The sequence below is a fragment of the Amborella trichopoda genome, chromosome 2, assembly GCF_054954075.1.
Source record: "Amborella trichopoda isolate Santa Cruz 75 chromosome 2, AtrichopodaSantaCruz75HAP2 v2.0, whole genome shotgun sequence".
NCBI classification, from domain to species: domain Eukaryota; kingdom Viridiplantae; phylum Streptophyta; class Magnoliopsida; order Amborellales; family Amborellaceae; genus Amborella; species Amborella trichopoda.
Window position 1 is genome coordinate 30,464,856 of NC_142337.1, and position 13,591 is coordinate 30,478,446.

The 13,591-nt window shown below is 45.4% G+C and overlaps 1 long non-coding RNA gene across 1 annotated transcript; it reads right to left on the bottom strand.

The window, feature by feature from the left end:
• Positions 1-12,053: 12,053 nt before the first annotated feature.
• LOC148783187 (uncharacterized) lies at positions 12,054-12,971 on the bottom strand. The gene is made up of 2 exons (XR_016050381.1): positions 12,629-12,971; positions 12,054-12,337 (listed from the first exon to the last, which is right to left on the bottom strand). It is a non-coding gene; the product is annotated as an uncharacterized LOC148783187 (long non-coding RNA).
• Between the last annotated feature and the right edge of the window lie 620 nt (positions 12,972-13,591).

Consider the following 13,591-nt stretch of genomic DNA (forward strand, 5'->3'; position numbering starts at 1 on the left):
GCGGCCTCTTTGGGGTGTGAACCGCAGTATCAACTGCGCCTACTCAAGGGTGTCTGGTGGCTAGCCTGAAATGTCTAGACTGAAACAACAATTTGGAACCTTGAGGAGGCTTCACCCTGTAAGTCGGTGGAGAGTGTTGGCCTGGTTTGAAAGTCATTCACCTTTGGGAGCATCTTTTGCCTTCTCGGCGTGACTTTCTTGTTTTTGATTGACATTTTGGAAATGGGTTCCTTCGGCATAGAACCCCGATTTGCTGTCTTGGCAATTCTTTTGACTCTTGGGTATTTTCATGAATGGACTCAAGCTGTTGGGGTTTTTCTTCGAGCTTTTTTTGGGTCCCGATAGCAGGGTATTTGACTCCCAAACTATTAGAAATGTTTGCTAAGAGTTCCGGTTGATGCTGCATATGGAGGCGAGCACTGCATCAACCTGCTTATTCGTCCAGGTTCCCTTTCGGGTTTTCGCCTAAATAGGGGAAGTGGTGTCGTAGAGCGGTTTTCACTAACTTCCTTGTTTTATTGAGGCTCTTTTACCCATGACGTTGAGGTCATGTCCACCCTTTTCCGATTTTACTCACGACGCTCTTTTGGGTTTTCACCACGCCTGGTATTTTTTAACGGAACGCTCTTACTCATGGTTTCAAGGCCAAGCACGTTCGTCTTTTTAACTCCCGACGCCCTTCCGAGTTTTCATCGTGCCCGTTTTTTTTCTTTTTAAGTGCTTTTACTCGTTGTTTGGTGACCATGTATTTTATTGTCTGTAAGGTGGTAATGGAGGGTGGGAAGATGGTGTCCTGGTGGCCATGTAGTGAGCTTGTGAGGGCTTGACTCACTTGAGGACAAAAATGGCAAAGATCGTGTGTGAGTGGTGGGTCTGGACGATAAGGGTGACCCAGTGAGGGATGGTGAGTGCAGGTGGCCTCACTAGGGATTGAAGAATGAGTGTGACTCCCTGAGAATTAAAATGAGTCTACTCATATGATAAGGTGAGGTAGACCCAGTGGAGGTTAGGTATGAGTGTGAGTCCATGGGGATGAAAATGAGTCAACTCATATGATAAAGGAGATGGATCCATTGGGGATGGGATGAAGGATTTCCATGTAAGGTGAGAGGGTCATGGTGTGATGAAGGTGGTGCAACTCACCGAGCGTGAGTCTGAGAGGCATGGAAGGAGAGGTGAAGAGGGCCTGAGCCAAGGGCGCAAGTTTGACTTGACCTTTGCACAAGAGTGGCATGTGCGATCGGGCTTAAGCTTGGACTAGTGGAGTTTGGGTCGATCTGCTGGGGAGAAGGGCATGTTCATTGGTGGTGGCACATGGTAAAGAAGGGCTTAGTTTGATCCACTAGGGAGGGAAGTATGCACACATGAGAGGCTCATGTGGAGGGAAAGAGGTGTCGTGCTCGGTGCGGAAGGGCGAGGCTCCATCCGTCATAATGAGGGGCTTGAGCGGGCTTGTGGTGTAGAGAGATATGGAGGTTGTGCACATGGTGGCTAGCACGTGAAGGACCTCAGGCTCGAGCTTGGGACCTGCTTCCCTGACAGGCCAAGTTGCATGGGTAAAGGTCGCAAGCGGCTATTGGCGGGGGGCGAGATCTCGAGCTCTGACTCAAGCTCAGCGATTCAGCCCAGCTGCTAGTGAGAGGGGGAGTTTGTACACACAGAGTGTGAGAGAAGTTGATGGTCGCATGTGTGAGTGTTTGAATGCATTTTTCAGCACCTTGGTCTTTGATGCAGAATAAAGCTTACAAAATAAGTGGAAATTTTGACAATCTCATAATTGCCCCAGAATTGGTAAAGATCTTCATTAGCACTCTAAAAGGCCACTTGCCACGTTTCATTGCGATAAAAAATGTCTAAGGCAGGCCTCTTGCACTGTAAATTGGATCCCGTAACTAGAACTATACTTTTCGTGCTTCAAATTGCTATGGGACCACCGCTGTTGGATCTAACAAAGTCTAAAACCCCTATGGGTCAAGTTTCGGCATAATCAGGCACTCCAAGACAGAGTTATGGGTAAAATACAGAAATGGGTTAGGCCACACACTATTCCCATATGGCCACCCTTCACTAAAACACCATTAACGGTGGCTGTTTTTATAATCACGGGTAGTGATTTCATGGCCTATATCTCACTTGTTCCAAGTCGAATCATGCTCAAATATGGTGAGTGTGTTTGTCACGTCAAGACAAGCGATTCGATATATAGTACGCTCCGTGAAGATGTCAGAGCAGAGAGAAAAACTAGAGAGAAGTTGCTGATCCATGAAGAAAGTTGCAAAAACTTTAGCAGCAGCACGCCTCACTCTGGCGGCCAAATCTCAACACTCGCATGCCTAATCGATAGGAAACCAATTGCATTATGTGCGTCTCTGGCGGCCAAATCTCAACACTCGCATGCCTAATCGATAGGAAACCAATTGCATTATGTGCGTAAGGTCCGTGGTCATCTTTGATCCGAACCCTGCGTAGGATGAATGGTTGGATTTCACACATAGAGGCGTCGAAGCTGCTGTAAATTCTATCCATCAGATTTCAAGATTTAGGGAAACAACTCAAGATGACGAAATCTTCATCCGGACATGAAGTAGAGCTGCATGTATTGGAACGTGATCCTAACGGCATGATCAGTGTGATTCAATGAAGAAATCATGAAGAAACGTCAAGGAACCAGTGCACTGTTGATACAAAGTTTTCAAGATTCAAGCAAATTTCAAGTTTCATGATCATAGCTCAAAAACATGATTTATGGTATTAAATCGATCGCGATGCCGAGCTCCACAAGAAAATAATCATATTTTGATCAAATGGGCATTAGAACAACCCCGGATCAGTCATTGAAGATCATGCAAGTTCTCGGGCAGCAGCAGGGACTGTTATGGAATTTCACAAATTGTTAAGCAGGGGCAAAAAGGTCATTTTTCACCCATTTTTAGAATTTATTTTAATTCAATTAAATTGTAATTATCATCAATTTAGGTAGTTTTTAGTCATCCACCGATGTTTGGGCTCAATTCTATAAAAGCATGCAAAGCCAAATTGTAAAGGACCTTCGATTCCTTTCACACAACGATCAATAAAGTTTCAATTTCGCTTAAGTTCATGGGTGTGTCTTGGAGAGAGAGAGAGAGGATAGAGAAGAAAAGGGTTGATATGTTCGATAGGGTAACTTTCTTTCTCTTCCCCTTTTTCTCTCCCCTTCCCCTTTCTCTTTCCTCCCCTCTTTCGCTCTGTTTCTCCCGTTTCTCTCCTCCCCTCTCTCTCTCTTCTCCTCATCTCTATCTCTTTCTCTCTCTTATCCTCATATCTACCTCTTTCTTTCTCTTCTTCTCATCTCTATCTCTCTTTCTACTCTTTGCCTAACAAAATCGGCGATAATTAGCACTGCTTGTGTTCTCTTTCTTCTCTATCTAAACATAATCGGCAAAGCCTAGTGCCAACTACATCTTCTCTCTCTTCTTTTAACACAGTTGATGAAGCCTAGCACTGACTGCATCTTCTCGCTCTTCTTCTTCTAACATAGTCGATGAACCTAGCATCGACTGCATCTTCTCTCTCTTCTCTATCTAATACAGTCGGTGAAGCTTACTACCGCCAGCATCTTCTCTCTCTTCTTTTTCTAACATAGTCGATGAGGCCTAGCATCGACTACATCTTCTCTCTCTTCTCTGTCTAATAGAATCGATGAAGCCTAGCATCGACTGCATCTTCTCTCTCTTCTCTGTCTAATACAGTCAGTGAAGCCTAGCGCTGGCTGCATCTTCTCTCTCTTCTTTGTCTAACACAATTGGCAACGCTCAATGCTGACTGTGTTACCTCTCTCTTCTTTGTCCAACCCAGCTGGCAACGCTCGGCGCCGACTGAGTCCAATTCCTCGTCTTTGTCTAATACCACCGACGATGCTTAGCGTCGTGTGTGTTTCTCTCTTCTCTCACATTCTTCTCCTCCTTTCTGTTCTCTTCTTCTCATCTCTCACTTCTTATTCTTTCTTTACGATCTTAATTTTGTTACTCTTTCGTTTGATTAGGAGGGGTTCAGATTAGCCTTTCATGGTGGCCTTGTTGTCCAACTGTGATGTTGTTGTGCCTGAATTACTATGCTCGCTTTATTGCCATGACAGACTAACCATCGTGCCTAGCTAGTTAGTATCGGTATTGACGTCTAATAGTAATCCTGCTGAGCCGGTTTTAGTTACTGAGCCCGTTTTAGTACCATGTCAGGCCAATTACTCATCAGCTTTGTAACTGCGCTGATGTCCCTGCCTAGTCGAATTCTTCTCTCCCCCATCATTCTTCTCTCATCATTCCTTTCTTCTTTGAATGTGTATGCCTGCATGTATTCATCAAGAAGGCAAGGTGAGGTCTGTTGACCCACTTGTCTCATAACCTTTGCCATACGTGTGTGATTGCAGAAAATAGAAGATTACCAGCCAAGGAAGGCGATTCCGAACCAGGTTTTTCACTGGGGGCTTTCTTCGTGATCTAAGAGAGCACCCACGCGAGCCAACCCGAGTATGTCCCGAGCCCACCTTAAATTCCTCTCTCATTGGTTGGTAATACATGCCCTTATTCTCGAACGAGGTTCCCGAGAGAGCAATCTCAAAAATCTCTGGTCTCCCTTGAAACCCGAGATGCATGCCGCCAAGTCATCTGGATCTGGAGGGCGAGATTGAGGCACTTAACCAGCTTGGTGACTCCACTGGGGACTTACGAGCCCTTAGTCGGATCGTTCTTGTTTGGCTAGTTTTGTCTTTTATTATCTTTTCACATATTACTTTTGCCTTCCGGGTTTTGTAACCGATTCATCCAAATTGGGGATTTCCTTATCCCCACATTTGAGAGTGTCCATAAGGAACAAGTTCCTTCAACTTCGTTCCCAACCATCCTTTTGAGCAAAGACCCCTTGTCTAGCTCCTAGGTCTTAACCTGGACCAGTGTGAGGCAGGATTTACAAGTCGCTCACTCGCCATCTCCTCGCTTTGGTGGAACCTCAACCAAGGCACCCTGCATTGGTAGCACTTCTATTGCCACACACAGCATGCACTCAACCATTTGCAAGTCACTTGTCGGTCATATTCCTAAGGTACCTCGGAAGGCTGCCTAGTCCCTCTCTGCAAAAGGCGACAAATTTGCTATTACTGATGTGGGTCACTGCAAGGCTTTCCCCCACATTCCAGCACCACCACGAGTCTCTATCCCTAGAGCCTCTACACATAGAGGTAGAGATCCTGTGGCCTCCACCACTTTCACACACCATAAGGCTCATGGGTCACCCACTCGAGCCGTACCTCGGGGAAACCCTTCAGTTACCTCGAGTCAGCACCCAAGATTATACCTCCCAAGGTCAGATCCTACACATGCTGCTCACATGCATCTCACTGCTAAGTGCAATACCGTCACTGCGCCAACCCGAGTACACAGGAGACGACCTCCTTGTCCTCCTATTATACACACACAATCGCACCTTTTAAGGGGCAGACCTTCACCTGTTCCCTTACAAACACCTGCTCGCAATTCTCGGCCTCCTAAGGCTAGACCACTTGATCAAGCTCGTGCAGACCCCTAGGTTACCCGTGACCCTTCTTCACGGGGTCCACAAGCATTGCCATCACAGATATTGCCTAGCCCTTGACTTAGGCGTCCTCATGAGTCAGCCCTACTCTTGCTTGCTCCTTCTTCTTTGAGCAAGCACCTCCGGCCTTGGTACTCGAAGGCTTTCCCCAAGAGTACCATCCTGAACCAGCCCTGTCATTTAGGTCATGTTTCTGGAGCCCACAAGAGAGCTTGGGGCAATGACTTGATGGAAGATCGAGTCCTTCATCCTCCCCGACCAAAGATGACCGCAGTCCCTGGCCCTCATCCTTTACCGCACCTGATGGAGATAGCTCTCTCTTATGCAAGAAGAGCTGACCAGTCGTAGTCGTGATCACAGTTTTGGTTCGAGGTCCATCAAAACCTCAAAGCCAAGCGTGATAAAGGTCTACGAATTCTGACCAAAGAAGTGACCAAGGCGGTCGAGGTAACCAGCTCTGATAACCCTCTCACCCTGAATCCCTTCTACCCTCTTTAGATGACGAACCCTGAAGAAGAGCACCATGAGCCCTTCACTGTGGTTAGTGTTGTAGAAGATGACCCAACCACTCAGCAGCCATAGTCCCAGCACCCTCGAGAACTGGTCCTCACGCGATCGGCATACAAGAGTCAAGTCTAGTCGGGGCACGCTAGCCCCCAACTGACTGATCTACTGTGCACGACCCGTCATGTTTGCAAGCCCTCAACTGCAATAGTCAATGTAATGGTTATAAGCAAGCCTGGTGACACACAGGAGGAGCGCATGAACAAGTTTGAGGAAATGGTGCCCGTGATGATTGAGAGAATAGATTGTATAGACGCCGCATGACAATCAGCTAATCATGAGATCAATTCCCATCACTCCGATGGTGCACCTCCAAGGCAGCCCCTTCCCTCTGCCTCACAGGACAATTCTATCCCTCACCCCATGTCTCAAGCAAACATTGATGTTATGGTGCCCCACAGCCTAAAGAACAGACAAATTCCGGGGATACAAGGTGCAACACCTTATCATAGGGCGTACCCTTCATATATTGACCAGGTCCTATTTCCTTAGATTACAAGAAAGGGAAGTTTCCTCTATTCGATGAAATCACCTCCCCGAACCAGCATATCGCCCACTTCCAGGTAGCATGTCGAGAAACAACGACTGATGGGAGACTCCTTTTCCGTCAATTCGTTGAGACCCATGACGACCCATCTTTTCAATGGTATGCTCGACTCCCTCCAAACTCAGTACATACATGGGAGGAAATGGAGAAACTGTTCTATCAGTGCTTCTATGAGGTCGAGAGAGAGGTCCAAACCATTGAACTTCTCACTCTGATTCAAGACCATGATGAGTCAGTGAACCAGTTCATATCACGATGGAGAAATTTGGCTGCTCGCCCACCCAATCCTATGCCTGAGAAGGAAGCAGTTCAAACTTGTGTGCGAAAGATGCGACCTGAAATTTTCTCTACATGTTGAGGCCTCTAACCCGACTTCCATGTCAGAGTTGATAGAAAGTTTATCACGACACCATGGTGGGTCACAACAACAACCTATAAGCTCTTTAAACAATCGAGGTAATGGTAACCCTCTCATGCAGTAACCGTCCAAGAGGAAGATGAAATGCATGGTATCCTTCATGCCTTCTGTGTTATAATGCTTCATGAAGGCATAAGCACACGAAGCCCACGAGGTAGCCTCGATGCCTTGCACAGGGGACTGAAGACCATTAGGGCCCGTATCACCAAATAAGGGGCCACTACCTGTGGGATTGCACCAGTTTCCATGAGATGTTCGTAAAGAAATTGCGGGAATGTCAGGAGTTTTACATTGTCTCAGTAAGTGATCCTCAAGCCACTGCTCCATCAGTGCAATAGAAGGACCTCCCAACACAAGACCTTCTCAATAACTATTCAGACTCTACTGAACCCTCGACTTCCCAGCCATGGATAGTGCATCATGGGTGAAGCAGACTCAATTCCTTAAGACGCGAAGGAGTTCGCCAAGCTATGGCCATTCACAAGCCTACTGAGACGAATCAAGCACCACCACGGAAAACCAGAAGTAAATGGGCACCCAGGGCTACTTGTCAAAGAAGCAAGGCCGCTCAACCGCTAGTTGAGCAAGAATTTCTTAGGCCCCTTCTCCCACTGCCAACCTTACTAGATTTTATCCCTACCATGATCCTCCTTCCTTCTCATCAAGAGGACGTCCTTGTTCCATCTTCCACTCAGAGCGCGTCCAGTGAGGGAGATGACATTTAAAGCACTCTACAACGGTCTACGCAAGGGAAAGGCCTAAAAGATCCCGACACACATCTAATCCTGACGTTGACATAAAAAGCTGCCCAGATCGGTCCGATGAGGGGAACGACCTTAAAAGTCCCCCACCTTCTAACCCTTCTCCTTCTTCTTCTTTTGCTTCTCATCTTTCCTCTATTATGTCTCCTGTAGTTACAACCGCTATATGTCCAGATTTCGAGGCTCTTGATAGAGAACTCGACGGATCTAATATAACCAGGACGTAATAAAATCGATTGAAAAAGACACTAGTTCAGAAAATAGGATTCCTAATGGTTGCTGATGCCCTGGCAGCTAAAGCCAAAGCACAACCATCCTTCTCGAAGAAGCACAAAAACACAAAACTAAAGAAACCCCAGTGGCCCCCTGAGTCTGACTTTGAGTAGAGACAGAAAGAATCAAGGGGAAAGAGTTTCTATTCTCAGGAAGCTTGCCACGTGGTACAAGTCTATGAAGCGCCAGCCAGCACGGGGGAAACACTTCAAGCACCCGTGCCATTACCGTGTGATTCATAAGAGTAAACTTCTTCCCCCACGATCGTTGAATCTCAAATCCCCCCTAACTTTCAAGATGAGCCCCTACAACCCGATTGGCCTTCCATGTTTGAGGTTGACCCTTCTGTCCCTCGATACAAGAAAGCAGCATAAATCATGACCTACTCTAGAGCTTTACTGGAGGTCGAGATGTCAGGATCATGAGTCTCTACACTGATAAAAAGACGTCTGAAAATAATAAAGAAGAATTGCAAGAAGCCTTAAAAGAATGGGAAGAAGGCGGTCAAGCTACTGCTGATGAGCTTGAAGCAATAAATTTGAGCGATGAAGCTGACCCTCGGCCTACTTTCATCTCGACAAATATGTCTCCAGCCGAAAAAGAAAAATTCACAACATTCTTGTGAGAAAACTAAGATGTCTTTGCCTGACATTACCATGAGATGCCTGATCTAGATACCATTTATCGTCTGGCCATCAATCCGACTGTCAAACCCGTCAAGCAAAAGTCAAGGAGGTTCACGCCTGACCTTGAGATGTAGATTGATGCCGAGGTGACCAAACTAAGACAAGCAGGCTTCATTCGCGAAGTCAAGTACCCAAAATGGCTAGAAAATGTTGTTTCAGTCAAGAGGAAGACTGGCAAAATTAGGGTCAGCATCAACTTCCGCTACTTCAATACCGCGTGCCCCAAGGATGACTTCCCGTTGCCATTTACCACGAAGCTCATTGACTCTGCCTTTCATTGTCAAGTGTTTCCTTCATGGATGGATACTCCGGGTATAACCAGATACGGAGGGCGCTTGAAGATGTAGAAGCCACTGCATTCTTAACTCCAAAGGGGGTCTTTTGTTACATGATGATGCCTTTTAGATTAAAGAACGTCGGTGCCACTTACCAGAGGGCAATGACCACCTTCTTTAAAGACATGATGCATAAAGAAGTGGAGTGTTATGTAGATGACTTGGTGGTAAAATCCGAAGAGAGCGATGCTCAGATGAAAGAGCTTGAAAAGGTATTTGAGCGACTACATCTTCATCAACTTAAAATTAACCGACTGAAATGCGCTTTTGGTGTGCGTTCAGGAAAGTTCTTGGGGTTCATTGTTTGACATCGTGGGCTTGAAGTTGAGCCAGTCAAGAAATTCCATCACCAATCACATTGCGAGAGTTACACTCTTTGCAAGGGCAGCTAGCATACATCCGCAAGTTCATCTCGAGTCTCTCGGGTCACTGTAAACCCTTTATGCACCTGCTAAAGATGGATATTCCATTCATTTGGAATGAAGCATGTCAAGCAGCTCTTGATGACATTAACCAATATTTACTCAACCCTTCAGTGCTCTCTACACCAGTGTTGGGAAAGCCTCTCATCCTTTACGTGACCGCTCTAGACAAGTCACTCAGGCCATTGTTGGCACAAAAAAATGATGAGGGAAAAGAAATCGCATTGTATTATCTCAACCGCAGGATGCAAGGGGCCGAGAAGAATTATCTAGAGAAGATGTACCTGGCCTTAATTTTTGCAGTCCAAAAACTCTATCACTACTTTCTTGGTCATGAAGTGAAACTTATATCAAAATCAGATCCTATAAAATTTCACATGACACACCCGTGCCTATCAAGATATCTCGCTAAGTGGGCATTACTATTGATGGAATTTTACATCACATATGTTCCACAAAAGGCGATCAATGGCATAGCCCTGGCTGATTTTCTTGCAGCACACCTCGGGGCCGCAGAATCTCCATTATTAAGTTACCTCCCTATTGAAGAAGTATTGAGCTTGCTCACCCATGGGAATTGTACTTTGATGGAGCTTTCCAATCAGACTGAGGAGGCATCAGAGTGGTCTTCCTAACCCCAAAAGGATGAGTATTGCCACTTTCTTTCTCTCTCGCCAAGGTCGGCTCCCACAATGAGGCAGAATATCAAGCCCTTATAATTGGATTGGAGATAGCTTTCGACCTAGACTTGGAATAACTTTAGATCTATGGCGACTCTGAGTTGGTTATCCGACAGCTCAAAGGTATATATTATGTGAGAAAGGACACTCTCAAGCCTTATCACGATACTGTAAAATCGTATATGGCCCAGTTTGAAGATATATCCCTAAGTCATATCCCAGGAGGCTAAACTCCCAAGCCGACACACTTGCAAAAATTGGGGCTATAATGCAATTATCCTCATCAGGACCCACGCTTGTTTGTGTAGCAGAATGGGGACACATTGAACTAAGAACTGAGGTCGACGTGGATGATGAGAGAAATATCTTTTCTGAGTGCCCTCTTTATCCATTCGAAGCACTTTTATCAGCTAAAGAGGTAATTAAGACCGAACAAGAAATGGCACAGAGTCAAGGAGCTAAGGATTCTTTGACTTGGTATAGGGGAAAATTGAACAGGTAGATGATTGGAGAGAGCCCATCACTAATTTCCTAAAACATGGCAGGCTCCTGGAAGATCAATCTGAATGCAACAACATATGTTGAATGTCTACCAAGTATACCCTCCTTGAAGGAGATTCGCTCTTTAGACGATCATTTGACAGTATTCTTCTTAGATTTGTGGACGTGCCAGAAGCAAATAAGGTCTTGGAGCACTTAGGCATTTGTGGACTAAATCAGTCTAGTTCCAAGCTCTATGAACAGATACGCAGGTTGGGATACTACAGGCCTTCCATGAATACAAATTCCTTAAACTATGCTAAAAAGTGCCAAGAGTGCCAAATACACTCAAGTCTTATTCACCAGCCTCAAGAACCCTTACACCCTACAGTGGCATCATGGCCTTTCTCACAATGAGGTGTGAACATTATACGGCCTATTGACTCTCCTTCGGCAATGGGTCATGTCTTCAATCTATTCACAAAAGATTATTTTTCTAATGGGCTGAAGCGGTTCCCCTAAGCAAGTTCCTGAGACAACAGTGGCAAACTTCGTCCGACACCACATTATATACCTGTTTGTGTCCTTGACCAGATTATATCTGACAATGGTGCCTAGTTTCGAAGCCACCATATTGATTACTTGGTCAACCAGTTTGGTTTTGAGTGTATGTACTCGATTATGTACCATCCTCGAGCCAATGGCTTAGCTGAGGCTTTCAATAAGACCCTATGCAATGTTTTAAGAAAATTTGATTCAAATACGAAAAAGAACTGGCATGAGAAGCTTCCTAAAGAACTATGGGCTTATCATACTACTACGCGAAATGCTACTGATTCCACTCCTTATTCTCTGATCTATGGGGATGAAGCAATTTTACCTCTTGAAATTCCAATCCTTTCACTACGAGTCGCTATTCACCAAGGAATAACCGAAGACGAGAGAGTCAAGTTTCGATATCATGAATTGGATGCACTCGATGAAAAGAGGCTAGAGGCTTAGCAAAACCTTGAACTCAAAACCAAGGGAGAATGAAGAGAGCTTTTAACAAGTCCGTCAAGGTCTGCTCATTCGCCCATGGTGATCTAGTGCTAGCTATCAATGGGCTTATTATTATGCATGATCGGCGTAAAGGGAAATTTGAACCCAAATGGGAGGATCCCTTTATAGTAAAAAAGGTTTCACGAAATGGAGCCTACATACTGGCACATCCTGAGGTGGAGGAAGGAATGCCTCCTATCAATGGTAGATACCTAAAGAAGTACTATCCGTGATGCATATTCAAGAAATGAGCCTCAATGCAAAAAGTATAGAAGACATTTCAAACAAATTCTAAATCTTTGTATTGCAGTAAAAGGAGTTACAAATTACAAGCCAAAAACCCATTATTAGGGAGATTACAAGTCTCTTGCATCTGAGGAAAAGAGAACATCTGACATCATAAGTGTTGCTCTGGCATCTGAGGATAAGAGGGTTGTTACAAACCAAAACCTACAGTGTTGCTCTAGCATCTGAGGATAAGTGGACGGTTACCAGCTAGAAGAAAGGACTTCCTCAGGAAGAAGAAGCAAAACCACTTGGAGAAATTATAGCTTCAATTCATCTGACGAGTACCACCAAACAGAACAGTTACAGGCCAAAAGAAGAAGCCAACCATTTTCGAGTTAGCTTCAAATCATCTGATGAGTAAGAGGATGATTACATGCCAAAATATGAAGCCAAACCACTCAGAGAAGATAGCTTCAGCTCATCTGATGTGTATATCAAACATACAAGCTAAAGATCTCATCTGACGTGTATATCAAACATACAAGGCAGAATTCATTCGATGTGTGTATCAAACATACAAAGAGGGCTTCTCTGACAAGGAGCTGGCCTATGATGGAGAGCATACCTTGTTCATAGTGGATGTTCTTCCACAGAACAACATGGACTTCACTGTTGTGCTAGAGGAGTTGTCTTCCAACAGGTATCGCAAGCCATGCTTTACCATCATTTACCACCCTTTACCGGCCCATGCCAATGCCACGCATGAACATCATCGTATTAGCTCATCACCGAGCGCTGCAATCCTCGCATATAACTTACTGGCACATGCGAGCAGCACTGTGCATGTCATGACGTGCCACATGCACTGATGATCGTCGTTTGAAGCCAGCACTGGCTACGTCCTCCAAAGGCAAGCGCCGGCTACACTCCCAACTCCTAGCACCGACTGCCTTTCTTGAGGATCAGAGCGCCGGTTGTGCTTCTATTAGCGCCGACTCGGTCGTGAATGTTCACCTCCTGAAACTCCTCATTTTCAAGGCCGAAATCCCTTTGCCTCCCAACAGTTGTACGATTTCCAAGGGCAACTGCCCGCCTCCTACGACGAATCACCTCCTGTGACCGTTCCTTTCCCCCAACCATTCGCCTTCCCTACGGTCCACCTCCGGCAACCGATCGCCTTCCCTATGATGGTCCACCTTCAAAGACAATTTCATTTCCCTTGACCCTTCGGTTTCTAGCCGGATTATCCAACATGGCTGGAGCATTTTTATTAGCCTAATAAGTAATCAAGACTGAAAAAGCAATAGCACAGAGTCAAGGAGCTAAGGGTAAGAATCAAGAATCAGAATTCTTTGACCCAATGTGTACAGAAATTGAGCAAGTAGAAGATTGGCGAGAGTCCATGACTAGTTTCCTAAACCATGGCAGGCTCCCAGAAGATCGTGTCGAACACAACAGCATACATCGAATGTCTACCATGTATGCCCTCCACAAAGGAGATGCTCTCTTTAGACGGTCGTTTGACGTCATTCTTCTTAGTTGTGCTGATATCCAAGAAGCAAAAAGGTGTTAAAAGAAATCTACTCAG